The sequence below is a fragment of the Pseudophryne corroboree genome, chromosome 8 (assembly GCF_028390025.1).
Source record: "Pseudophryne corroboree isolate aPseCor3 chromosome 8, aPseCor3.hap2, whole genome shotgun sequence".
Taxonomy (NCBI): Eukaryota; Metazoa; Chordata; class Amphibia; order Anura; family Myobatrachidae; genus Pseudophryne; species Pseudophryne corroboree.
In genome coordinates this window covers 159,034,443-159,061,131 of record NC_086451.1, presented here as the reverse complement: position 1 = coordinate 159,061,131, position 26,689 = coordinate 159,034,443, and the positions used below count along the sequence as shown (strand labels likewise).

The following is a 26,689-nucleotide window of genomic DNA, read 5'->3' as shown; positions in this document are numbered from 1 at the left end:
TTTCAGAATTTGTTTGACCAGACTCTGGATCTCCAGAGCCATTCCACTAGAAGAAAACCTCTTCTGTGTCCAGTATCACTCCCAAAAACAACAACCGCGTCATTAGGACCAACTGCGATTTTGGCAAGTTTAGGAGCCAACCATGTTGTTAAAGAACTGTCAGGGAGAGTAGATGTTTTGCACCAACTGGTACCTGGATCTCGCCTTTATCAGGAGATCATCCAAGTACGGGATAATTGTGACTCCTTGCTTGCGAAGGAGAACCATCATTTCCGCCATCACCCTGGTGAAAATCCTCGGAGCCGTGGACAGACCAAACGGCAACGTCTGAAATTGGTAATGACAATCCTGAATTGCAAACCTCAGGTAGCTTGATGCAGTGGCTAAATGGGAACATGTAAGTAGGCATCCTTTATGTCTACCAAAACCATGAAATCTCCTTTATCCCCCGGACTGGAGATCACTACCCTGAGAGATTCCATCTTGAAATTTAATTTCTTTAGGTAGAAATTAAGGGATTTCAGATTTAAGATTGGTCTGACTGAGCCGTCCGGCTTCGGGACCACGAAGAGGCTTGAATAAAAACCTTCTCCCTGCTGACTAAGGCTGATTTGAACAATCGGTGAGGGGGAACTTCTTGAAACCCCAGTTTGTACCCTTGGGACACTATTTGTAAAACCCACGAGTCCAGGTCCGAATGAATCCAGAACTGACTGAAGAGTTTTAGACGTGCCCCCCAGTGGCGGAACTAGCGAGCAGTGGGCCCATGTGCGACAAAATGGCTTGGGGCCCCCCCCCATCCAAGTCCACCCCCTCACCCCTGGAGAGGATCTGGTGAGGGGGGCCTGCTCAGGGAAGTGGATACCTAGCAACAGTGCCGTAACTAGACATTTTAGCAGTGTGTGCAAGAAACGGCATTGGAGCCCCACCCCTGCATGCAAAACAGGGGCAGTGCGCGCCGTAGGCGCGCGCAAAAAAACATAGTGGCGTGGCTACGTGGTTAAGCGGTGTGGCCACAAAATAATACCAATTCATAACACGGTGCACAGTAGTCTCCATTATTCAAATTACGCCGCACAGTAGCACCACTACACCAGGTAGAGACCCTTTTACACCTTACGGCGGACAGATTCCTCTTTTTACACATTACAGCAGACAGCGTCCTCTTTTTACACATTACAGCAGACAGCGTCCCCTTTTTACACATTACGGCAGACAGCATTCCCCTATTTTACACAACGGCAGACAGCGTGCCCTTGTTACACATAGCGGCAGACAGCGTACATTTTTTTCACATAACGGCAGACAGCCTGCCCTTGTTAAACATAGCGGCAGACAGCGTACACTTTTTACACATAACGGCAGACAGCCTGCCCTTGTTAAACATAGCGGCAGACAGCGTACACTTTTTTCACATAACAGCAGTCAGCCTGCCCTTGTTACACATAATGGCAGACATCGTACACTTTTTACACATTACAGCAGACAGCTTGCCCTTGTTACACATTACAGCAGACAGCTTGCCCTTGTTACACATTATGGCAGACAGCGTGCCCTTGTTACACATTACGGCAGACAGCATCCCCCTTGTTACACATTACGGCAGGCAGATTCCCCCTTGTTACACATTGCGGCAAGCAGATTCCCCCTTTTTACACATTGCGGCAAGCAGCTTCCCCCTTTTTACACATTGCGGCAGGCAGATTCCCCCTTTTTACACACTGCGGCAGGCAGTCCCCCTTTTTACACATAGCTGTAGGCAGATTCCCCCTTTTTACACATAGCGGCAGGCAGATTCCCCCTTTTTACACATTGCGGCAGGCAGTCCCCCTTTTTACACATAGCTGCAGGCAGATTCACCCTTTTAACACATAGCTGCAGGCAGATTCCCCCCTTTTACACATAGCTGCAGGCAGATTCCCCCTTTTTACACATAGCGGCAGGCAGATTCCCCCTTTTTACACATAGCGGCAGGCAGATTCCCCCTTTTTACACATAGCGGCAGGCAGATTCCCCCTTTTTACACATAGCGGCAGGCAGTCCCAACAAAGAAAGAAAGAGACGAAAGAAAGAAAGAAAGAAAGAAAGAAAGAAAGAAAGAAAGAAAGAAAGAAAGAAAGAAAGAAAGAAAGAAAGAAAGAAAGAAAGAAAGAAAGAAAGAAGAATTATACTTACCCTCTCCGCTGGCTCAAGCTCCTCGTGCAGCTTGACGATTCCCGGGCAGTAGAGAAGGAGGAGGAGGGAGGTGGAGGAGGGAGCCGCAGCAGCGCTGTGTTATTGGTGGAGGCGCTGCTGCTGCTGCCCCTCTGCTTCACTATAGGCTGTTCTCGGAAGACAGCCTATAGTGAAGCAGAGGGGCAGCAGCAGCAGCGCCTCCACCAGTAACAAAGCGCTGCTGCGGCTCCTTCCTTCACCTCCCTCCTCCTACTCCTCCCCCCCGTGCCGCTGCTCCTCTCATCTCCAAGCGACCCTCCTCCCTCTTCGTGTGTTACAGAGGCGGCAGCGTGTCTGGTGCTGCGGCTGCTGCCCGTAGTGCCCTGGCCTGATCTGTTCGTTACGACGGGCGGGCGGCGGGAGTCGCAGGACGCAGACCCGACGGGAGCGCTGGTGTGCGGCTGAGGCATGATACAATGAGTCATTGTGACTCATTGTAATGCCGGCGGCTGTGGGCCCTTGAGTGCGGCGGGGCCCCAGTGCAATGCACTGCCTGCCCTGCCAGTAGTTCCGCCCCTGGTGCCCCCCACTGGTGTGGGCTCCTGCAAGAGAGCCCCAGCGTCATGCAGTGGATTTGGCAGAAGCAGAGGACTCTGCTCCTGCGATCTTGAAGAGGCTTCTTGGAGTCAGCATCAGCATTCCCTTGGTGAATCCACAATGCCCTCCTATCCGAGACTGCCATGAAATTGGCCCGTGAGCACTTGTGCCCGGTGTAGGATTTTTAAATATGTGTAGTTTACTGTATGCAAGGGTTTAAAACCTTTTAGGAACTGAGATCTAAGGTGTATTACATGTAGTTTAAAAAAAACAAAAAAGGTTTATTTTATGGCAGTAGTTTCCAAACTGGGGTTCTTGCACTGGTAGCATAGTTTGGTGGTCCAGGACCAATTAAAATTATTTATACTTTATTAAATTGCCAAAACCATTCCCTCACAACATAACTGAACCTGAGGATGACATGCTATAAACACAATTTACTTAATTTTATATTTTTTTCTGAATTTCTCAATAAAAAAAAACTTTGGCCTAGGGGTGCCGTGAAACAAATTTTGATACTATTTATTTATATAGTGCTCTTTCTCCAACAGGACTCAAGGCGCTTGAGATATGGCTTCTGGAACTGAACACAGGATTCTAAATGTGGCTGTACCAAGGACCTATACAGTGGCATTACAGGTTGAGTATCCCTTATCCAAAATGCTTGGGACCAGAGGAATTTTGGATATCGGATTTTTCTGTATTTTGGAATAATTGCATACCATAACGAGATATTATGGTGATGGGACCTAAATCTAAGCACAGAATGCATTTATGTTTCATATATACCATATACACACAGCCTGAAGGTCATTTTAGCCAATATTTTTTATAACTTTGTGCATTAAACAAAGTGTGTGTACATTCACAGAATTCATTTATGTGTCATATACACCTTATACACACAGTCTGAAGTTCATTTAATACAATATTTTTAATAACTTTGAGTATTAAACAAAGTTTGTGTACACTGAGCCATCAAAAAACAAAGGTTTCACTATCTCAGTCTCACTCAAAAAAGTCCGTATTTCGGAATATTCCGTATTTCGGAATATTTGGATATGGGATACTCAACCTGTATTACTTTTTTCTGCTACTGGTTCTTTACCTATGCAAACAAGCATCTGACTTGCCTTTCCTATTGCTTTGTTACATTGCTCACCTGAAATAGTAATACTTAGATAGCTTTCCTCTTGCCATTATAATGCCCTTAATATTATAGTTAGCCTTTGTATTTTTGAGACGTGTATGATTTTGCATTTTTTGGCATTAAATGTTGCCATGTTCTTGACCATTCCTCTAGTCCAGGGGCGGAACTGCCAGAGACAACGGAGTCAGTTGCCGCCGGGCTCCAGCCCTAAAGGGGCTTCCTCCATTGCCCTCCGGCTGTTACGTGCCCTTCCTATTAAATAGACAAAGGCGCTACCAGCAGGGTCTCGCAGTTTGTACATTCCATGCCGTAACACCCTTCTTTCCACCTTTTTCAAGACCCAGCCCAGCAGCCTCGCCGCTGCCACCACCGCTAGCTGCAGCACTGCCAGCGGTGGGGTGCCCCTGCTTCTTCTCACACCACAGATAGCTGGGCAGCACTGCAACTGCCTGCCTGATTGCTCCGCCCCCTTCCGCCTCCCAAGCACCTCTGCTGCCCAGTGATCCAGGAGCCTGCTGCTAGGAAGAAGTGGCCGAGCTTGAGCAAGCGAGTCTGGACACTGGCGGAGGAAGCCATGATAACCAGATAATGGGGAGTGGAGAGCCAGTTCCAAGGTAATACTTTATACAGCTGGTTGAGATCCTGGTCGGTGGATATGGATTCCAAGAAAACCCTGGAGGTGCTTCCTTTCAAGGGAGACACTCTCTTTGGAGAAGACCTCAATAAGATTGTAGCTGATCTGGCTACCGCTAAAACAGCTTGCCTACCTAGTATGACTCCTACCACGCAGAAGGCTAAAAGTACTTTCCCTTGGCCCTTTCATCCTCAAGGTAAAGCGTACCCAAGGTCAGGCATACCCAAAGCAAGCTCATGCTTCCAGACCTGCCAAGCCCAGACTGAAGCAAGCCTGGGCTGCCCGTCAGCCTGCTTCCAAAACGGACAAGCCTGCCGCATGACGGTGCAGGCCTCCCTCTGGGGGATCCCAGGGTGGGGGGCCCGACTTCTAGGTTTGGCATAGAAAGGTATAATTCTAAGATAGAGAATTCTGTTTGGAGCTCACCTTGTACTTTGTGAAGAAATAATCAGCATTGTGGCTGAGCAGATACATGTAGTGTGTGGCTGCAAACTGCATGGATCTGCTGCGTTGTAATGCTGATACTTTTTTTTTCAAAGTACCAATAGCTTCATATAATGTTCACAATTTTTATGCAGGATCAAATAGCTCAATAGGTAGGGTGTTTGATTAGAATTCAACAGGTTATAGGTTTGAATCCTGGGTATGGTAGTTTGAGATGTGTTATTTAATAAAGTATGTTGTTCTGACTGCCGGCATCCTATCACCTGGGATATCATACTAAATAAATGGAGTTGATCAATTTTTTTTATTTTTTTTTTAAACTAGGGACAATTTCCAGATACTTTTCTTTATAACTGAGATTGCCCCCTGGAACTTCACATCAGTTGACAACTATGCATGAGTGGGCAGTGCTTGCTCTGGATTTGCCCACCCATTTATGTGCCGTCATAAAAGAAAGCACAACTGACAGTTATCCTGGGCGTACACTACACAATTATCTGTCAGGCTATCTATCCAGTCTGGATGGATGGAATGAAAATCTGGTAATGTATCGGAGCAAATGTCAATTAACCATTTGCTCCCAAACACTAGAAAAGTGGTCAAAAATGGTCATTACACAAATTGGTTAAACCCAAAATTTAACCAATTTGTTTAGGGGACCATTTTTGTCCATTTTCTAGTGTTTGAGAGTAAATCGTTGATGGTCATTTGCTCACATAGATAACCGGATTTCTATTCCAACCAGCCAGTGTTGGAGATATGGTCTGCCAGATTACATAATGCATACCAGAGCCATAACTAGACTTTTTGGTGCCCTGTGACAGATAATTATATGCGCCCCCCCCTCCCCATTTTTGCAATATGGACAAAAGGCGCATGCCTTGTGGGGAAGGGACATAACAAGATTGGTCTCAGAGAAAGCACATGAGATATGAAGATATATCTAATATACTTGACACTCAATGGTTTGTGGTATTGCCGGGGTGCCCTCCTTAAATGCATATACAGTCACACATGGCGTGTTTGTGCAAATGGCATATCAGCAGTCAGCACTAACTGGTGACATGCCATTTGTACAAGTAAGCCATGTGTGACTAATATATAAACATACTTTATTAAATAACACCTCAAACTATCATACCCAGGATTCAAACCTATAACCTGTTGAATTCTAATCAAATACCCTACCCATTGAGCTACTTGATCCTGCATCTATTCTAACCTCCAAAAACAGATTCAGTTGCATTTTCCAGCGTGTTTTGTTTGCGCCTTTGCAAATGTCTTACATCGACAAACTTATTTAGTACTATTTTGCAAATAGGGTTACATTGTCGCAACATTGTGTTCCCTAATTGCTTGATTTTTTTAAATGCAACAATTGATAAAGACACCTGATAACTGCTCTGTGGAGTCTTATTTTGTGTCTACTTCTTATCTACATTTAATTCCCTACCTCTAATCAAGGCATTTTTAAATGCTGGGGGCTGCCAGGACGTGAGGCCTACCTAGACTTTAGATCTGAATTTGAATGTACTTGTGAACTAACTTAATTTCCTACTTCTAAATTCATTCCTAAATTCACTACTTACATGAATCCTGTAGTTGGGCATTTTGGGACTTCGATTGTGGGCATTGTTTTGTGTCCAGACCAGCAGCAGGTGGTGTGCATTTGCTGGAAAGGCATCGAAGACCTCCGATATGCTGCATCTCCTGATGTGTGTCTCCCTCAAGTGTCTGTCAGCAAATGCCTGCTAGACACCCCATTCCAAGCTGATTGTGACATCACGGTACATGCATCATAGAACAGGCATGCTAGAACATGGGTCTTCAACCTGCGACCCTCCAGCTGCTGTGGAACTACACATCCCAGCATGCCCTGCCTCAGTTTTAGCATACCTTAATAGCAAAACTGTGGCAGGGCATGCTGGGATGTGTAGTTTCACAGCAGCTGGAGGGCCACAGGATGAAGACCCATGTGCTAGAGCCAAGCCGCAGGTACATTGAATGCTACCAAGCTGAATATTTAAATCCTTTTTGTTCCGCAGCATTCCAATGCGGAAGATTCCATGGAACCAGAGATTATTCCATTGAGAAGGACATGCTGCCTGGATGACTACACTGTGCAAATTAAATCACGGAGCCAGTTGGTTTGTGGGTGGCTCTGGTGACTGGGTGGTTGGGTGGGTGGTGTGTCGGAGGTGGAGCACATGCAAATGATTGTGTATCATCCAGCTAGTGAGAGAGAAAACTCATGCAGGAGTGTGCCTGCTTGTCAGTGGGTTATGCACCTTGCCAGGCGTCAAATCTACATGGAGCAGCTGGAGTAGACAAGAGCAGGTTTGCAAAATATAGATAGAAGAGCATATATGCTGGCACATTCTCCATGATTGTGTCAGCTTATGTTTTGGTGCACTGCACTTTCCTCCACTAAGTTTTAGCCATTTTTGTTAAGCTCAAGTGTAGTTGCTTCTCGGCCTTTTGGCTGTGATCTTGTGTCGTGGTTGAAGGGTCTGCTGGAGGGAGGGATTGTTTTCTTCATTGGCGAAAGACCAAAGATATTCCAGGATGGAAGGCTTGGGAACACTATCCGTTTTTCAGTTGTGGAAGAGCACAGAGGTCGGATTGGACTACATTCTATAGTAAAGGATACCTTTCTATTTATTGCCCCTCCCCTTATATGTGTCTGTGTTACAATAAAGCTTTGGTCTTGTGATTCCCTCACCCTCTTACACTCCACACACATAGCCTTATTAACTGTTGTATTATTGTATTGTTTAAATGTATAGTGCAGTTCATGATTTATAGTGTAGGCTGGCCTGTGCTGTAGTTCTTGAACTGTACTATACCGACAGCATTTGTATTGTGTTTTGGCTGTGCTGCAACACAGTACTTATGTGTGTAATGTTTATGTATGTTTTTTTGCTTCTTTATGTCAATAAAGACTGCTTTTTCAATCCAATATCTGAAAACAATCAATGTTTATCTTTGATGGCAATAGAAGTGGTATGATATTTGCTGCTTTTGAAAGGCAATATCTGATATGTCCCCTATCTGGGAACCATATATTAAATGGCTTTTCAGAAAAGGAAGATGGTAGAAGAGCTTTCAGTACTTGTTGGACCGATGCACATTTCCTATTCTAGCCTCCAAAAACAGATTCAGTTGCATTTTCCAGTGTGTTTTAAATGCGCCTTTGCAAATGTCTTACATCGACAAACTTATTTAGTACTATTTTGCAAATAGGGTTACATTGTTGCAACATTGTGTTCCCTAATTGCTTGATTTTTTTAAATGCAACAATTGATAAAGACACCTGATAACTGCTCTGTGGAGTCTTATTTTGCGTCTACTTCTTATCTACATTTAATTCCCTACCTCTAATCAAGGCATTTTTAAATGCTGGGGGCTGCCAGGACGTGAGGCCTACCTAGACTTTAGATCTGAATTTGAATGTACTTGTGAACTAACTTAATTTCCTACTTCTAAATTCATTCCTAAATTCACTACTTACATGAATCCTGTAGTTGGGCATTTTGGGACTTCGATTGTGGGCATTGTTTTGTGTCCAGACCAGCAGCAGGTGGTGTGCATTTGCTGGAAAGGCATCGAAGACCTCCGATATGCTGCATCTCCTGATGTGTGTCTACCTCAAGTGGCTGTCAGCAAATGCCTGCTAGATACCCCATTCCAAGCTGATTGTGACATCACGGAACATGCATCATAGAACAGGCATGCTAGAACATGGGTCTTCAACCTGCGACCCTCCAGCTGCTGTGGAACTACACATCCCAGCATGCCCTGCCTCAGTTTTAGCATACCTTAATAGCAAAACTGTGGCAGGGCATGCTGGGATGTGTAGTTTCACAGCAGCTGGAGGGCCACAGGATGAAGACCCATGTGCTAGAGCCAAGCCGCAGGTACATTGAATGCTAGCAAGCTGAATGTTTAAATCATTTTTGTTCCGCAGCATTCCAATGCGGAAGATTCCATGGAACCAGAGATTATTCCATTGAGAAGGACATGCTGCCTGGATGACTGCACTGTGCAAATTAAGTCACGGAGCCAGTTGGCTTGTGGGTGGCTCTGGTGACTGGGTGGTTGGGTGGGCGGTGTGTCGGAGGTGGAGCACATGCAAATGAATGTGTATCATCCATCTAGTGAGAGTGAAAACTCATGCAGGAGTGTGCCTGCTTGTCAGTGGGTTATGCACCTTGCCAGACGTCAAATCTACATGGAGCAGCTGTAGGGGACAAGAGCAGGTTTGCAAAATATAGATAGAAGAGCATATATGCTGGCACATTCTCCATGATTGTGTCAGCTTATGTTTTGGTGCACTGCACTTTCCTCCACTAAGTTTTAGCTATTTTGGTTAAACGCAAGTGTAGTTGCTTCTCGCCCTTTTGGCTGTGATCTTGTATCGTGGTTGAAGAGTCTGCTGGAGGGATTGTTTTCTTCATTTTCGAGAGACTGAAGATATTCCAGGATGGAAGGCTTGGGAACACTATCCGTTTTTAAGTTGTGGAAGAGTTGAAAGACCGGATTGAATTACATTCTATAGTAAAGGATATCTTTGTATTTATTAATCCTCCCTTTATATGTGTCTGTCTTTCAATAAAGCTTCAGGCTTGTGATTCCCTCACACTCTTACACTCCACACCCATAGCCTTATTAACTGTTGTATTATTGTATTGTTTAAATGTATAGTGCAGTTCATGATTTATAGTGTAGGCTGGCCTGTGCTGTAGTTCTTGAACTGTACTATACCGACAGCATTTGTATTGTGTTTTGGCTGTGCTGCAACACGGTACTTATGTGTGTAATGTTTATGTATGTTTTTTTGCTTCTTTATGTCAATAAAGACTGCTTTTTCAATCCAATATCTGAAAACAATCAATGTTTATCTTTGATGGCAATAGAAGTGGTATGATATTTGCTGCTTTTGAAAGGCAATATCTGATATGTCCCCTATCTGGGAACCATATATTAAATGGCTTTTCAGAAAAGGGAGATGGGAGAAGAGCTTTCAGTACTTGTAGGACCGATGCTCATTTCCTATTCTAGCCTCCAAAAACAGATTCAGTTGCATTTTCCAGCGTGTTTTGGATGCGCCTTTGCAAATGTCTTACATCGACAAACTTATTTAGTACTATTTTGCAAATAGGGTTACATTGTTGCAACATTGTGTTCCCTAATTGCTTGATTTTTTAAATGCAACAATTGATAAAGACACCTGATAACTGCTCTGTGGAGTCTTATTTTGTGTCTACTTCTTATCTACATTTAATTCTCTACCTCTAATCAAGGCATTTTTAAATGCTGGGGGCTGCCAGGACGTGAGGCCTACCTAGACTTTAGATCTGAATTTGAATGTACTTGTGAACTAACTTAATTTCCTACTTCTAAATTCATTCCTAAATTCACTACTTACATGAATCCTGTAGTTGGGCATTTTGGGACTTCGATTGTGGGCATTGTTTTGTGTCCAGACCAGCAGCAGGTGGTGTGCATTTGCTGGAAAGGCATCGAAGACCTCCGATATGCTGCATCTCCCTCAAGTGGCTGTCGGCAAATGCCTGCTAGACACCCCATTTCAAGCTGATTGTGACATCACGGTACATGCATCATAGAACAGGCATGCTAGAACATGGGTCTTCAACCTGCGACCCTCCAGCTGCTGTGGAACTACACATCCCAGCATGCCCTGCCTCAGTTTTAGCATACCTTAATAGCAAAACTGTAACAGGGCATGCTGGGATGTGTAGTTTCACAGCAGCTGGAGGGCCACAGGATGAAGACCCATGTGCTAAAGCCAAGCCGCAGGTACATTGAATGCTAGCAAGCTGAATATTTAAATCCTTTTTATTCCGCAGCATTCGAATGTGGAAGATTCCATGGAACCAGAGATCCTTCCATTGAGAAGGACATGCTGCCTGGATGACTACACTGTGCAAATTAAATCACGGAGCCAGTTGGCTTGTGGGTGGCTCTGGTCACTGGGTGGTTGGGTGGGTGGTGTGTCGGAGGTGGAGCACATGCAAATGATTGTGTATCATCCAGCTAGTGAGAGAGAAAACTCATGCAGGAGTGTGCCTGCTTGTCAGTGGGTTATGCACCTTTCCAGACGTCAAATCTACATGGAGCAGCTGGAGAGGACAAGAGCAGGTTTGCAAAATATAGACAGAAGAGCTCTCCAGCCTAGTTTGCTGTCTGTTTCCACTTCTCTTTTCTTGAGCCGCTCCCTTCTATGCCCTAGCGCACTATCCTGACTTCTCCCATCTGCTTACTTTGTGCCTTCCAACGCACAATGCGAACTACAGGTAGTGCTGCAGGGCCCACACCCTTTTACTTGCCATACAGAGCAGCTCTGGAGCTGTTACAGTGCCCAGCTTCTGCAAGAAATCAGCTTGAATGCTTCAGGGGCTGGGGCATAGCCAACATGAGCCCCACACCGAAGGAGGGTGGAGGTGTTTAATGCGAACTAGGGGTCATCCAAGCACCGCAAAAGGCCGCCATGCCCTGCACGCCCCTTTTCTCTTTTCATATGCAGACGAGGGTTGAAGCCAACTTTGACCCACTGCTTGGATGACATCACCATATGCAAATCCATCTGCTGCAGGCCTTCCCCCAGGAATGCTTGCACTAGTTGTTGCATTTGGTTTGTTGTTTGGGGGTGCTTCAGTATTAGGCAGCCTTCTGCCCTCCCATGTTCATCTGAAAATATGTGTTCTCCCTGCAGTTGTTGTCCCCAGATGAGAGTTCCCTTGTGCTGCCTCAGTTGAATCTTCTTTACTTGACAGAGATGTGCCTGAGCAGCGGCCCTCCCCAGCCCTATCCTAAATCATACTTATTTTGCATAGGAGATACCATGGTCATGAAGATTGTTCTCCCAGGGTGAGGTTCATTCATTGCATTCTGGGTATGCTGACCCCTGTGATTTCCCCAAATGTGGGAAACTTGACTGCATTATTTGTGGTAGTGGGGGACAGTGTTTGTGCTTTCCTCTGGTCAGCTCTGGTAAAAGTCAGATTTCTTTGTCTCAGATCTTCCTCTAGCCTTGTTCTTCTTTCGAGAGTTCCCTTGTGCTGCCTCAGTTGGATCTCCTTTACTTGACAGGGGGGTGCCCAAGCAGCGACCCTCCCCAGCTCTAGCCCAACTCCTACTTACCTGCCAGGTGAGATACTATGATCATGAAGGTGCTTCTCCCAGGGCAAGGCTCACCCATTGCACTCTGGGTGTGCTGCCCCTGTGATTTCCCCAAATGTGGGAAACTTGACTGCATAATTTGTGTTTCCACTGGTCGGCTTTCATATAATTCAGATCTCTTTGTCTCGGGTCTCTCTCCAGCCTAGTTTGCAGTCTGTTTCCACTTCTTTTTTTTTGAGCCTCTCCCTTCTATACCCTTGTGCACTGTCCTGACTTCTCCTCCTGTCTGCTTACTTTGTGCCTTCCAATGCATAATGCAAACTACAGGTAGTGCTGCAGGGCCCACAAACTTTTACTTGCATTACAGAGCAGCTCTGGAGCTGTTACAGTGCCAAGCTGCTGCAAGAAATCAGCTTGAATGCTTCAGGGGCTGGGGCATTGCCAACATGAGCCCCACACCGAAGGAGGGTGGGGGTGTTTAATGCGAACTAAGGGTCATCCAAGCGCCGCAAAAGGCCGCCATTCACTGCATACCCCTTTTCTCTTTTCATATGCAGATGAGGGTTCCAGCCAACTTTGGCCCACTGCTTGGATGACATCACTGTATGCAAATCCGTCTTCTGCAGACCTTCCCCCAGGAATGCTTGTACTAGTTGTTGCATTTGGTTTGTTGTTTGGGGGTGCTTCAGTATTAGGCAGCCTTCTGCCCTCCCATGTTCATCTGAAAATATGTGTTCTCCCTGCAGTTGTTGTCCCCAGATGAGAGTTCCATTGTGCTGCCTCAGTTGAATCTCCTTTACTTGACAGAGATGTGCCTGAGCAGCGGCCCTCCCCAGCCCTATCCCAAATCATACTTATTTTGCATAGGAGATATCATGGTAATGAAGACTGTTATCCCAGGGTGAGGTTCATTCATTGCATTCTGGGTATGCTGACCCCTGTGATTTCCCCAAATGTGGGAAACTCGACTTCATTATTTGTGGTAGTGGGGGACTGTGTTTGTGCTTTCCTCTGGTCAGCTCTGGTAAAAGTCAGATTTATTTGTCTCAGATCTTCCTCTAGCCTTGTTCTTCTTTCGAGAGTTCCCTTGTGCTGACTCAGTTGGATCTCCTTCACTTGACAGGGAAGTGCCCGAGCAGCGACCCTACCCAGCTCTAGCCCAACTCCTACTTACCTGCCAGGTGAGATACTATGATCATGAAGGTGCTTCTCCCAGGGCAAGGCTCACCCATTGCACTCTGGGTGTGCTGCTCTTGCGATTTCCCCAAATGTGGGAAACTTGACTGCATAATTTGTGTTTCCCCTGGTCGGCTCTCGTATAATTCAGATCTCTTTGTCTCAGGTCTCTCTCCAGCCTAGTTTGCTGTCTGTTTCCACTTCTCTTTTCTTGAGCCGCTCCCTTCTATGCCCTTGCGCACTATTATGACCTCTCCTGTCTGCTTACTTTGTGCCTTCCAACGTCAATGCAAACTACAGGTAGTGCTGCAGGGCCCACGCCCTTTTACATGCTTTACAGAGCAGCTCTGGAGCTGTTACAGTGCCCAGCTGCTGCAAGAAATCAGCTTGAATGCTTCAGGGGCTGGGGCATAGCCAACATGAGCCCCACACCGAAGGAGGGTGGAGGTGTTTAATGTGAATTAGGGGTCATCCAAGCGCCGCAAAAGGCCGCCATGCCCTGCACATCCCTTTTTTCTTTTCATATGCAGACGAGGGTTGAAGCCAACTTTGACCCACTGCTTGGATGACATCACCATATGCAAATCCATCTGCTGCAGGCCTTCCCCCAGGAATGCTAGCACTAGTTGTTGCATTTGGTTTGTTGTTTGGGGGTGCTTCAGTATTAGGCAGCCTTCTGCCCTCCCATGTTCATCTGAAAATATGTGTTCTCCCTTCAGTTGTTGTCCCCAGATGAGATTTCCCTTGTGCTGCCTCAGTTGAATCGCCTTTACTTGACAGAGATGTGCCTGAGCAGCGGCCCTCCCCAGCCCTATCCCAAATCATACTTATTTTGCATAGGAGATACCATGGTCATGAAGATTGTTCTCCCAGGGTGAGGTTCATTCATTGCATTCTGGGTATGCTGACCCCTGTGATTTCCCCAAATGTTGGAAACTCGACTGCATTATTTGTGGTAGTGGGGGACTGTATTTGTGCTTTCCTCTGGTCAGCTCTGGTAAAAGTCAGATTTCTTTGTCTGAGATCTTCCTCTAGCCTTGTTCTTCTTTCGAGAGTTCCCTTGTGCTGCCTCAGTTGGATCTCCTTCACTTGACAGGGGGGTGCCCGAGCAGCGACCCTCCCCAGCTCTAGCCCAACTCCTACTTACCTGCCAGGTGAGATACTATGATCATGTAGGTGCTTCTCCCAGGGCAAGGCTCACCCATCGCACTCTGGGTGTGCTGCCCCTGTGATTTCCCCAAATGTGGGAAACTTGACTGCATAGTTTGTGTTTACCCTGGTCGGCTCTCGTATAATTCAGATGTCTTTGTCTCAGGTCTCTCTCCAGCCTAGTTTGCTGTCTGTTTCCACTTTTCTTTTCTTGAGCCGCTCCCTTCTATGCCCTTGCGCACTATCCTGACTTCTCCCGTCTGCTTACTTTGTGCCTTCCAACGCACAATGCGAACTACAGGTAGTGCTGCAGGGCCCACACCCTTTTACTTGCCTTACAGAGCAGCTCTGGAGCTGTTACAGTGCCCAGCTGCTGCAAGAAATCAGCTTGAATGCTTCAGGGGCTGGGGCATAGCCAACATGAGCCCCACACCGAAGGAGGGTGGAGGTGTTTAATGCGAACTAGGGGTCATCCAAGCGCCGCAAAAGGCCGCCATGCCCTGCACGCCCCTCTTCTCTATTCATATGCAGATGAGTGTTGAAGCCAACTTTGACCCACTGCTTGGATGACATCACCATATGCGAATCCATCTGCTGCAGGCCTTCCCCCAGGAATGCTTGCACTAGTTGTTGCATTTGGTTTGTTGTTTGGGGGTGCTTCAGTATTAGGCAGCCTTCTGCCCTCCCATGTTCATCTGAAAATATGTGTTCTCCCTGCAGTTGTTGTCCCCAGATGAGAGTTCCCTTGTGCTGCCTCAGTTGAATCTCCTTTACTTGACAGAGATGTGCCTGAGCAGCGGCCCTCCCCAGCTCTATCCCAAATCATACTTATTTTGCATAGGAGATACCATGGTCATGAAGATTGTTTTCCCAGGGTGAGGTTCATTCATTGCATTCTGGGTATGCTGACCCCTGTGATTTCCCCAAATGTGGGAAACTGGACTGCATTATTTGTGGTAGTGAGAGACTGTGTTTGTGCTTTCCTCTGGTCAGCTCTGGTAAAAGTCAGATTTCTTTGTCTCAGATCTTCCTCTAGCCTTGTTCTTCTTTCGAGAGTTCCCTTGTGCTGCCTCAGTTGGATCTCCTTCACTTAACAGAGGGGTGCCCGAGCAGCGACCCTCCCCAGCTCTAGCCCAGCTCCTACTTACCTGCCAGGTGAGATACTATGATCATGAAGGTGCTTCTCCCAGGGCAAGGCTCACCCATTGCACTCTGGGTGTGCTACTCCTGCGGTTTCCCCAAATGTTGGACACTTGACTGCATAATTTGTGTTTCACCTGGTCGGCTCTCGTATAATTCAGATCTCTTTGTCTCAGGTCTCTCTCCAGCCTAATTTGCAGTCTGTTTCCACTTCTCTTTTCTTGAGTTGCTCCCTTCTATGCCCTTGCGCACTATCCTGACTTCTCCCGTCTGCTTACTTTGTGCCTTCCAACGCACAATGCAAACTACAGGTAGTGCTGCAGGGCCCACACCCTTTTACTTGCCTTACAGAGCAGCTCTGGAGCTGTTACAGTGCCCAGCTGCTGCAAGAAATCAGCTTGAATGCTTCAGGGGCTGGGGCATAGCCATCATGAGCCCCACACCGAAGGAGGGTGGAGGTGTTTAATGCGAACTAGGGGTCATCCAAGCACCGCAAAAGGCCGCCATGCCCTGCATGCCAATTTTATCTTTTCATATGCAGACGAGGGTTGAAGCCAACTTTGACCCACTGCTTGGATGACATCACCATATGCAAATCCATCTGCTGCAGGCCTTCCCCCAGGAATGCTTGCACTAGTTGTTGCATTTGGTTTGTTGTTTGGGGGTGCTTCAGTATTAGGCAGCCTTCTGCCCTCCCATGTTCATCTGAAAATATGTGTACCTCCTGCAGTTGTTGTCCCCAGATGAGAGTTCCCTTGTGCTGCCTCAGTTGAATCTCCTTTACTTGACAGAGATGTGCCTGAGCAGCGGCCCTCTCCAGCCCTATCCCAAATCATACTTATTTTGCATAGGAGATACCATGGTCATGAAGATTGTTCTCCCAGGGTGAGGTTCATTCATTGCATTCTGGGTATGCTGACCCCTGTTATTTCCCCAAATGTGGTAAACTTGACAGCATTATTTGTGGTAGTGGGGGACTGTGTTTGTGCTTTCCTCTGGTCAGCTCTGGTAAAAGTCAGATTTCTTTGTCTCAGATCTTCCTCTAGCCTTGTTCTTCTTTCGAGAGTTCCCTTGTGCTGCCTCAGTTGGATCTCCTTCACTTGACAGGGGGGTGCCCGAGCAGCGACCCTCCCCAGCTCTAGCCCAACTCCTACTTACCTGCCAGGTAAGATACTATGATCATGAAGGTGCTTCTCCCAGGGCAAGGCTCACCAATTGCACTCTGGGTGTGCTGCTCCTGCGATATCCCCAAATGTGGGAAACTTGACTGCATAATTTGTGTTTCCCCTGGTCGGCTCTCGTATAATTCAGATCTCTTTGTCTCATGTCTCTCTCCAGCCTAGTTTGCTGTCTGTTTACACTTCTCTTTTCTTGAGCCACTACCTTCTATGCCCTTGCGCACTATCTTGACTTCTCCCGTCTGCTTACTTTGTGCCTTCCAACGCACAATGCGAACTACAGGTAGTGCTGCAGGGCCCACACCCTTTTAGTTGCCTTACAGAGCAGCTCTGGAGCTATTACAGTGCCCAGCTGCTGCAAGTAATCAGCTTGAATGCTTCAGGGGCTGGGGCATAGCCAACATGAGCCCCACACCGAAGTAGGGTGGAGGTGTTTAATGCGAACTAGGGGTCATCCAAGCGCCGCAAAAGGCCGCCATGCCCTGCACGCCCCTTTTCTCTTTTCATATGCAGACGAGGGTTGAAGCCAACTTTGACCCACTGCTTGGATGACATCACCATATGCAAATCCATCTGCTGCAGGCCTTCCCCCAGGAATGCTTGTACTAGTTGTTGCATTTGGTTTGTTGTTTGGGGGTGCTTCAGTATTAGGCAGCCTTCTGCCCTCCCATGTTCATCTGAAAATATGTGTTCTCCCTGCAGTTGTTGTCCCCAGATGAGAGTTCCCTTGTGCTGCCTCAGTTGAATCTCCTTTACTTGACAAGGGAGGCATTTTGGATTTTTTCTTTGGGTACCCTTACACCTGATGGTCTGAATGAGAGCATCGAACTGAACAACATTGGCAGTCTCTGAAGATTTTATCTATTGATTTACCTAATATATTATTTATTGAATATCCATTTATTGTATGTTTAATAAATAAACAAAATTATTAGAAGTAGCTATTTTGGAAACAGCTTTCCTCTTAGGATGAAACTGTATAATCCTGTTGTGTGTGTTCCTTTAAAGTTCTTTAGTAAAATCCACTAGTAATGATGAACATCAGATTTCTTCCTCCATCCTCTTTTTACACTTTCTCTTGGTTCTATATATATATATATTTTTTTTCTATTTTTTTTTTCCCTCCTTCTCCCAAAAGGCCCCCCTCCCCCCCCTCCCTGTTTTAAATTTTAAAATCTTTAAATATTTAAATCTTCGAATCCTTAAATTGTCTGTTTAATATTTATTTTTTCTTCATTTCTTTTTGTTGTTTAAACAGCAATGTAATTATTCCAGGGGTTAAAATAATGAAATATAGAAATAATATTAACAAAAATTAAAGGTAAAAATGAATTGATAGAATGATCCCATTAAAAGTAAATAAATAATATGGATGTTAAGCTGAGCTGGTTGGATTCGAACATGGGAGTAGCTGCATAGAGTGCATTTGATGTTTCCCCTGCGCCACAAGAACTGCTTTAGTAGTGGCATGGATTTATGTTACCCTAAAAGGTTTTATATAAGTAAATGGGGATCCTTAGTGCTGAGTCTCTGAATTATGTATATGTGATTATAGATATGAGGTATTGATTGAAAGATTATAGGTTAATCTGTATATAGATTATATATTTTCTGTTATTTTTTAAACCACCTTGTTGCTTATTTTATTATTATTTTTAATCACCATGTTGCTTATTTTTATATTATGAAATGCCTTTATATGTGCAATTGCAATTAGAAAGTTGTTCCATATGTGGGTCATTACATGTATGCATCCAATTAGTACATGTATGTATCCAATCAACTAATTAGTAATGCTATTGGTCCGGTGCATTTTAAAAAGAGCCTGCTAGGCTGCTGATGTATCCTCTGACGAAACCGCTCTTGGATAACAGCGGAGAAACGCGTAAGGAAGGTGATTACCGGACACTCTGATTGCTGAGATATAAGCCCGTTCATGAACGAGCTACATCACGGCGGACGTCTGATGTAAAGACAGCGGTGAAGGGGAAAAAGCAATTTGAGACCGAGCAAAAGGAGGTCTCTACCCCACGGCAGGGAGAAATATCCCGACCGCGAGTGCCAATAAGATCCAGCCATGGTTAACGGGGGTCGTAGCATACCGCTGTGTTTCACCAACCATCACAGCGCTCTCCCCCTGTTTTCTTTCATTACTCACGTGAGTTACATATGAACTTTAACTGCAGTAAATAAGAGGCGTTGGTTACAACTGTTGCTGTTCATCCACAAGAAGGAATTTAATGTATCAATTACAATTGGAAAGTAACGATTAAATTACAACAGCTGTATCCAGGAGGATTTTTTGGACACTTTAATAAACATTCCGTTGTCATCAAGGGCAATATGAAATAGATCCTGATTACATTTAGATATGGATAGTGGTGCCTATATATGTTGACTCCATTGTATTTTATTGAATGTGGGTTTCTTCTGTCTATATATATTTTTTAAAAATAAAGAGCTTGTACATTTTATTTTTTGCGCTCCCTTGATAACAAGTGTGATTATCTTTAAAATTTGGTTTATTATTGGTAGAACAGTACTACCTATGGGAGCAGCATTTTATAATATATGGTGAAAATTAATAGATGTATAAAGATTAAATAAGCAACAAATTGGTGAAATAGATACGTTTTGATAGGAGCGCTGGGTTCTATATATATATATTGACATTTGGTTATATATATGTATAGACTTTATAAATTCTTGACAGAGATGTGCCTGAGCAGCGGCCCTCCCCAGCCCTATCCCAAATCATACTTATTTTGCATAGGAGATACCATGGTCATGAAGATTGTTCTCCCAGGGTGAGGTTCATTCATTGCATTCTGGGTATGCTGACCCCTGTGATTTCCCCAAATGTGGGAAACTCGACTGCATTATTTGTGGTAGTGGGGGACTGTGTTTGTGCTTTCCTCTGGTCAGCTCTGGTAAAAGTCAGATTTATTTGTCTCAGATCTTCCTCTAGCCTTGTTCTTCTTTCGAGAGTTTCCATGTGCTGCCTCAGTTGGATCTCCTTCACTTGACAGGAGGGTGCCCGAGCAGCGACCCTCCCCAGCTCTAGCCCAACTCCTACTTACCTGCCAGGTGAGATACTATGATCATGAAGGTGCTTCTCCCAGGGCAAGGCTCACCCATTGCACTCTGGGTGTGCTGCTCCTGCGGTTTCCCCAAATGTTGGACACTTAACTGCATAATTTGTGTTTCCCCTGGTCGGCTCTCGTATAATTCAGATCTCTTTGTCTCAGGTCTCTCTCCAGCCTAGTTTGCTGTCTGTTTCCACTTCTCTTTTCTTGAGTTGCTCCCTTCTATGCCCTTGCGCACTATCCTGACTTCTCCCGTCTGCTTACTTTGTGCCTTCCAACGCACAATGCAAACTACAGGTAGTGCTGCAGGGCCCACACCCTTTTACTTGCCTTACAGAGCAGCTCTGGAGCTGTTACAGTGCCCAGCTGCTGCAAGAAATCAGCTTGAATGCTTCAGGGGCTGGGGCATAGCCCCACACCGAAGGAGGGTGGAGGTGTTTAATGCGAACTAGGGGTCATCCAAGCGCCGCAAAAGGCCGCCATGCCCTGCACGCCCCTTTTCTCTTTTCATATGCAGACGAGGGTTGAAGCCAACTTTGACCCACTGCTTGGATGACATCACCATATGCAAATCCATCTGCTGCAGGCCTTCCCCCAGGAATGCTTGCACTAGTTGTTGCATTTGGTTTGTTGTTTGGGGGTGCTTCAGTATTAGGCAGCCTTCTGCCCTCCCATGTTCATCTGAAAATATGTGTTCTCCCTGCAGTTGTTGTCCCCAGATGAGAGTTCCCTTGTGCTGCCTCAGTTGAATCTCCTTTACTTGACAGAGATGTGCCTGAGCAGCGGCCCTCCCCAGCTCTATCCCAAGTCATACTTATTTTGCATAGGAGATCCCATGCATCTATACATACATGCGCTAACACCTGGGCATACACTGATGTACCCACACCTAATATCCATACATACACGCCCTGACACCTGGACATACACCAACATTCCCACACCTGCATCTATACATACACATGCTGACACCTGGACATACACCAACATACAAGCACCTGCATCTATATATACACGCGCTGACAAATGGACATACACCGACGTACCCACACTTGCATCTATACATACATGCACTGACATCTGGACATACAAGCACCTGCATCTATACATACACGCGCTGACACCTGAACCTACACTGACGTTCCCACACCTGCATCTATACATACACATTCTGACACCTGGACATACACAGACGTACCCACACCTGCATCTATACATACACGCGTTGACACCTGGACGTACACTGACGTACACACACCTACATCTATATATGCATGGATGCAAATGTGGGTACGTCTGTATACGTCCAGTTGTTAGCATGTGTATGTATAGATGTTAGGTGTGGGTACATCAGTGTATGTCCAGGTGTCAGCACATGTATGTATAGATTCACATGTGGGTACGTTGGTGTACGTTTAGGGGTCAGCGTGTTTATGTATAGATGTTGGTGTGTGTATGTCAGTGTACGTACAGATATAGGTGTGTGTATGTATGTATGTATGTATGTATGTATATGTATAGAGGAAGGTGTGATACATACATATAACACATACATGATAGATACATACATATATCACACACACGATAGATAGATAGATAGATAGACAGATAGATAGATAGAACACATACATACAAGATAGATACATACATACATACATGATAGATACATATATACACACACATACGATAGATAGATAGATAGATAGATAGATAGATAGATAGATACATATATATATATATATATATATATATCACAAACATATATGATTCATACATATATCACACTCACATACATGATACATACATGAGAAAGACCTGGGAAGGTGATGAGACCCGGGCCCCCTGCTGATGTTGCGTTGAGGAAGGCAGTGTTCCAGGGCGGATGCCAGTCGGGGAGAGCGCCGCGCAGCCCGGGAAAAATACTGCTGAGGAGCTACATCTGGAAGAGCCCCAGGGAGGGAGAGTGTCACATGCCCCATCCTGCGCGGCACACTCTGCAGGCCTGCACATGGGAAGGGAGGTCTCTGGCCACACATACTCACCCTGCTGCTGAAGCCCCGCTGCTGTCCCCATCAGCGCTCTCCAGCGGGGAGCGGGGCCAGGATGAACCTCAACCTGTGAAAACTATCTTCATGATCAAGAGATCTCATATGCAATATAAGTATGTGTTGGGAAAGGGCTGGGGAGGGCGGCTGCTCGGGCACACCCTCGTCAAGTTAAGGAGATTTAACTGAGGAAGCACAAGGGAACTCTCGTCTGGGGACAACAACTGCAGGGAGACCACATCTTTTCAGATGAACATGGGAGGGCGGAAGGCTGCCTAATACTGAAGCACCCTCAGACATTAAACCATATGCAACAACTATTGCAAGCATTCCTGGGGGAAGGTCTGCAGCAGACGGATTTGCATTCAGTGATGTCATCCAAGCAGTGGGCCAAAGTTGGCTGGAACCCTCATCTGTATATGAAAAGAGAAAAGGGGCATGCGGGGCATGGCGGTCTTTTGCGGCGCTTGGATAACCCCAAGTTTGCATTAAACACCCCCACCCTCCTTCGGTGTGGGGCTCATGTTGGCCATGCCCAAGCCCCTGAAGCATTCAAGCTGATTTCTTGCAGCAGCTGGGCTCTACAAGACAAGTAAAAGGGAGTGGGCCCTGCAGCACCACCGGTAGTTTGCATACACACATATATAGGACAGCATCTCTTATATGCCCCAGGGTCAATAAAATAGTATCCTTGTCTAGGCTATCCATCCCCTCAGATAAGGCATTTGTCCATGCCGCTACAGCACTACACACCCAGGTCGACGCAATTGCCGGTCTGAGTAAGGTACCTGAATGTGTATAAATGGACTTCAGGGTAATCTCCTGTTTGCGGTCAGCACACTCTTTGAGGGTAGCCGTATCCTGGGACGGGAGGGCTACCTTCTTGGATAAGCGTGTTAATGCTTTGTCCACCCTAGGGGAGGATTCCCATCGTAACCTATCCGTTGATGGGAAAGGATACGCCATAAGATTCCTTTTGGAAATCTGCAGTCTTTTATCTGGAGATTTCCAAGCTTTTTTACATAACTCGTTCAGCTCGTGTGAGGGGGGAAAGGTTACCTCAGGCTTCTTTCCCTTGTACATATGTACCCTCTTGTCAGCGACAGGGGGTTACTCTGTGATGTGCAAAACATCTTTTATTGCCATAATCATAAATCGAATGAATTTTGCCAATTTTGGCTGTAACTTTGCATCATCGTAATCGACACTGGAGTCAGAATCCGTGTCGGTATCTGTGTCAACAAACTGGGATAGTGGGCGCTTATGAGACCCTGACAGTCCCTGCAACATAGGATCAGGCATGGGTTGAGACCCTGACTGTCTCAAAGCTTCTGCCTTGTCTAATCTTTTGTGCAATGAGTTTACACTAGCATTTAAAACATTCCACATATCCATCCAATCAGCTGTCGGCAGAGAAACCACATTCATTTGCTCCCGCTCCTCTCTAATATAGCCTTCTTCCTCAGACATGTCGACACACGTGTACCGACACACCACACACACAGGGAATGCTTTTTCTGAAGACCGTTTCCCCACAAGGCCCTTTGGAGAGACAGAGAGGGAGTATGCCAGCACACACCCCAGCGCTATATAACCCAGGAATAAAACAGTAACTTAATGTTTGCCCAGTAGTGCTGCTGTATGTAATTTGCGAATTATGTGCCCCCCCCCTCCTCTTTTCAACCCTCTTGTCTAACGTGGTATAAGCAGGGTAGAGTCCGGGGAGCTTCCTCTCAGCGGTGCTGTGGAGAAAAAATGGCGCTGGTGAGTGCTGAGGGAGAAGCCCCACCCCCTCGGAGGCGGGCTTCTGTCCCGCTTAAACTGTAAAATTGGTGGGGGCTCATACATTTATACAGTGCCCAGCTGTATATATGTAATATTTTTGCGAAAGAGGTTTATATTGCTGCCCAGGGCGCCCCCCCTGCGCCCTGCACCCTTACAGTGACCGGAGTATGTGAGGTGTATGGGAGCAAAGGCACACAGCTGCAGTGCTGTGCGTTACCTCAGTGAAGATCATGAAGTCTTCTGCCGCCTCTGAAGTCTTCTTTTCTTCTCATACTCACCCGGCTTCTATCTTCCGGCTCTGCGAGGGGGACGGAGGCGCGGCTCTGGGACGGAAGGCGAGGGTGAGATCCTGCGTACCAATCCCTCTGGAGCTAATGGTGTCCAGTAGCCTAAGAAGCAGGACCTTGCAACTCAGAGAGTAGGGCTGCTTCTCTCCCCTCAGTCCCTCGATGAGGGAGTCTGTTGCCAGCAGTGCTCCCTGAAAATTAAAAACCTAACAAAATACTTTCTGTCAGAAAGCTCAGGAGAGCTCCTGAAAAGCACCCAGTCTCCACTGGGCACAGTATCAAACTGAGGTCTGGAGGAGGGGCATAGAGGGAGGAGCCAGTGCACACCCAGAACTAAAGTCTTTCTTAAAGTGCCCATGTCTCCTGCGGAGCCCGTCTATCCCCATGGTCCTTACGGAGTCCCCAGCATCCTCTAGGACGTTAGAGAAAATAGGATTTTAATACCTACTGGTAAATCCTTTTCTCTTATTCCGTAGAGGATGCTGGGCACCCGTCCCAGTGCGTACTGTGTCTGCAGTTATTAAATGGCCCTTAACTCCAGAACATTTATGTGGAGACAACTTTCCTGACTTGACCATCTTCCTTGGATGTTTTCCCCCTGTGTGACTGCTCCCCAGCCTCGGAGGGTTGCATCCGTGGTCCCTAGGATCCCGTCCTGGATCCCAAACCATCGCCCCTCTAGGTGGTGAGAACTGTGCAGCCACCAATGGAGTGAGATTCTGGTCTTGGAAGACAGGATTATCCTCCGGTGCATGTGTAGGTGGGATCCGGACCACTTGTCCAACAGGTCCCACTGGAACACTCTGGCATGGAGCCTGCCAAACTGAATGGCCTCGTAGGCCGCAACCATCTTCCCCAGCAACCGAATGCATTGATGGATTAACACTCTTGCTGGTTTCAGAATTTGTTTGACCAGACTCTGGATCTCCAGAGCCATTCCACTAGAAGAAAACCTCTTCTGTGTCCAGTATCACTCCCAAAAACAACAACCGCGTCATTAGGACCAACTGCGATTTTGGCAAGTTTAGGAGCCAACCATGTTGTTAAAGAACTGTCAGGGAGAGTAGATGTTTTGCACCAACTGGTACCGGGATCTCGCCTTTATCAGGAGATCATCCAAGTACGGGATAATTGTGACTCCTTGCTTGCGAAGGAGAACCATCATTTCCGCCATCACCCTGGTGAAAATCCTCGGAGCCGTGGACAGACCAAACGGCAACGTCTGAAATTGGTAATGACAATCCTGAATTGCAAACCTCAGGTAGCTTGATGCAGTGGCTAAATGGGAACATGTAAGTAGGCATCCTTTATGTCTACCAAAACCATGAAATCTCCTTTATCCCCCGGACTGGAGATCACTACCCTGAGAGATTCCATCTTGAAATTGAATTTCTTTAGGTAGAAATTAAGGGATTTCAGATTTAAGATTGGTCTGACTGAGCCGTCCGGCTTCGGGACCACGAAGAGGCTTGAATAAAAACCTTCTCCCTGCTGACTAAGGCTGATTTGAACAATCGGTAAGGGGGAACTTCTTGAAACCCCAGTTTGTACCCTTGGGACACTATTTGTAAAACCCACGAGTCCAGGTCCGAATGAATCCAGAACTGACTGAAGAGTTTTAGACGTGCCCCCCAGTGGCTGAACTAGCGAGCAGTGGGCCCATGTGCGACAAAATGGCTTGGGCCCCCCCCCCATCCCATCCCATCCAAGTCCACCCCCTCACCCCTGGAGAGGATCTGGTGAGGGGGGCCTGCTCAGGGAAGTGGATACCTAGCAACAGTGCCGTAACTAGACATTTTAGCAGTGTGTGCAAGAAACGGCATTGGAGCCCCACCCCTGCATGCAAAACAGGGGCAGTGCGCGCCGTAGGCGCGCGCAAAAAAACATAGTGGCGTGGCTTCGTGGTTAAGGGGTGTGGCCACAAAATAATACCAATTCATAAAACGGTGCACAGTAGTCTCCATTATTCAAATTACGCCGCACAGTAGCACCACTACACCAGGTAGAGACCCTTTTACACCTTACGGCGGACAGATTCCTCTTTTTACACATTACAGCAGACAGCGTCCTCTTTTTACACATTACAGCAGACAGCGTCCCCTTTTTACACATTACGGCAGACAGCATCCCCCTTTTTTACACAACGGCAGACAGTGTGCCCTTGTTACACATAGCGGCAGACAGCGTACATTTTTTTCACATAACGGCAGACAGCCTGCCCTTGTTAAACATAGCCGTAGACAGCGTACACTTTTTACACATAACGGCAGACAGCCTGCCCTTGTTAAACATAGCGGCAGACAGCGTACACTTTTTTCACATAACAGCAGTCAGCCTGCCCTTGTTACACATAATGGCAGACATCGTACACTTTTTACACATTACAGCAGACAGCTTGCCCTTGTTACACATTACAGCAGACAGCTTGCCCTTGTTACACATTATGGCAGACAGCGTGCCCTTGTTACACATTACGGCAGACAGCATCCCCCTTGTTACACATTACGGCAGGCAGATTCCCCCTTGTTACACATTGCGGCAAGCAGATTCCCCCTTTTTACACATTGCGGCAAGCAGCTTCCCCCTTTTTACACATTGCGGCAGGCAGATTCCCCCTTTTTACACATTGCGGCAGGCAGTCCCCCTTTTTACACATAGCTGCAGGCAGATTCCCCCTTTTTACACATAGCGGCAGGCAGATTCCCCCTTTTTACACATTGC

General features: G+C 46.4%; 12 non-coding genes across 12 annotated transcripts; all 12 read left to right on the top strand.

Moving 5' to 3' along the window:
* The first annotated feature begins 11,819 nt into the window (after positions 1-11,819).
* On the top strand, positions 11,820-11,983 carry LOC134950431 (U1 spliceosomal RNA). The gene has a single exon (XR_010183351.1). It is a non-coding gene; the product is annotated as a U1 spliceosomal RNA (small nuclear RNA).
* Positions 11,984-12,135: 152 nt separating this feature from the next.
* LOC134952181 (U1 spliceosomal RNA) lies at positions 12,136-12,298 on the top strand. Its single transcript, XR_010184760.1, has one exon. It is a non-coding gene; the product is annotated as a U1 spliceosomal RNA (small nuclear RNA).
* Positions 12,299-12,972: 674 nt separating this feature from the next.
* LOC134951847 (U1 spliceosomal RNA) lies at positions 12,973-13,136 on the top strand. Its single transcript, XR_010184510.1, has one exon. It is a non-coding gene; the product is annotated as a U1 spliceosomal RNA (small nuclear RNA).
* A 152-nt stretch (positions 13,137-13,288) lies between these two features.
* On the top strand, positions 13,289-13,451 carry LOC134952259 (U1 spliceosomal RNA). The gene has a single exon (XR_010184822.1). It is a non-coding gene; the product is annotated as a U1 spliceosomal RNA (small nuclear RNA).
* Positions 13,452-14,121: 670 nt separating this feature from the next.
* LOC134950652 (U1 spliceosomal RNA) lies at positions 14,122-14,285 on the top strand. Its single transcript, XR_010183534.1, has one exon. It is a non-coding gene; the product is annotated as a U1 spliceosomal RNA (small nuclear RNA).
* A 152-nt stretch (positions 14,286-14,437) lies between these two features.
* LOC134953061 (U1 spliceosomal RNA) lies at positions 14,438-14,600 on the top strand. Its single transcript, XR_010185399.1, has one exon. It is a non-coding gene; the product is annotated as a U1 spliceosomal RNA (small nuclear RNA).
* Positions 14,601-15,271: 671 nt separating this feature from the next.
* On the top strand, positions 15,272-15,435 carry LOC134951782 (U1 spliceosomal RNA). Its single transcript, XR_010184458.1, has one exon. It is a non-coding gene; the product is annotated as a U1 spliceosomal RNA (small nuclear RNA).
* Positions 15,436-15,587: 152 nt separating this feature from the next.
* Positions 15,588-15,750, top strand: LOC134952992 (U1 spliceosomal RNA). The gene has a single exon (XR_010185344.1). It is a non-coding gene; the product is annotated as a U1 spliceosomal RNA (small nuclear RNA).
* A 671-nt stretch (positions 15,751-16,421) lies between these two features.
* Positions 16,422-16,585, top strand: LOC134951211 (U1 spliceosomal RNA). Its single transcript, XR_010183993.1, has one exon. It is a non-coding gene; the product is annotated as a U1 spliceosomal RNA (small nuclear RNA).
* Positions 16,586-16,737: 152 nt separating this feature from the next.
* On the top strand, positions 16,738-16,900 carry LOC134953408 (U1 spliceosomal RNA). Its single transcript, XR_010185562.1, has one exon. It is a non-coding gene; the product is annotated as a U1 spliceosomal RNA (small nuclear RNA).
* Positions 16,901-19,521: 2,621 nt separating this feature from the next.
* LOC134950306 (U1 spliceosomal RNA) lies at positions 19,522-19,685 on the top strand. The gene has a single exon (XR_010183247.1). It is a non-coding gene; the product is annotated as a U1 spliceosomal RNA (small nuclear RNA).
* Positions 19,686-19,837: 152 nt separating this feature from the next.
* LOC134953388 (U1 spliceosomal RNA) lies at positions 19,838-20,000 on the top strand. The gene has a single exon (XR_010185554.1). It is a non-coding gene; the product is annotated as a U1 spliceosomal RNA (small nuclear RNA).
* Positions 20,001-26,689: the final 6,689 nt, after the last annotated feature.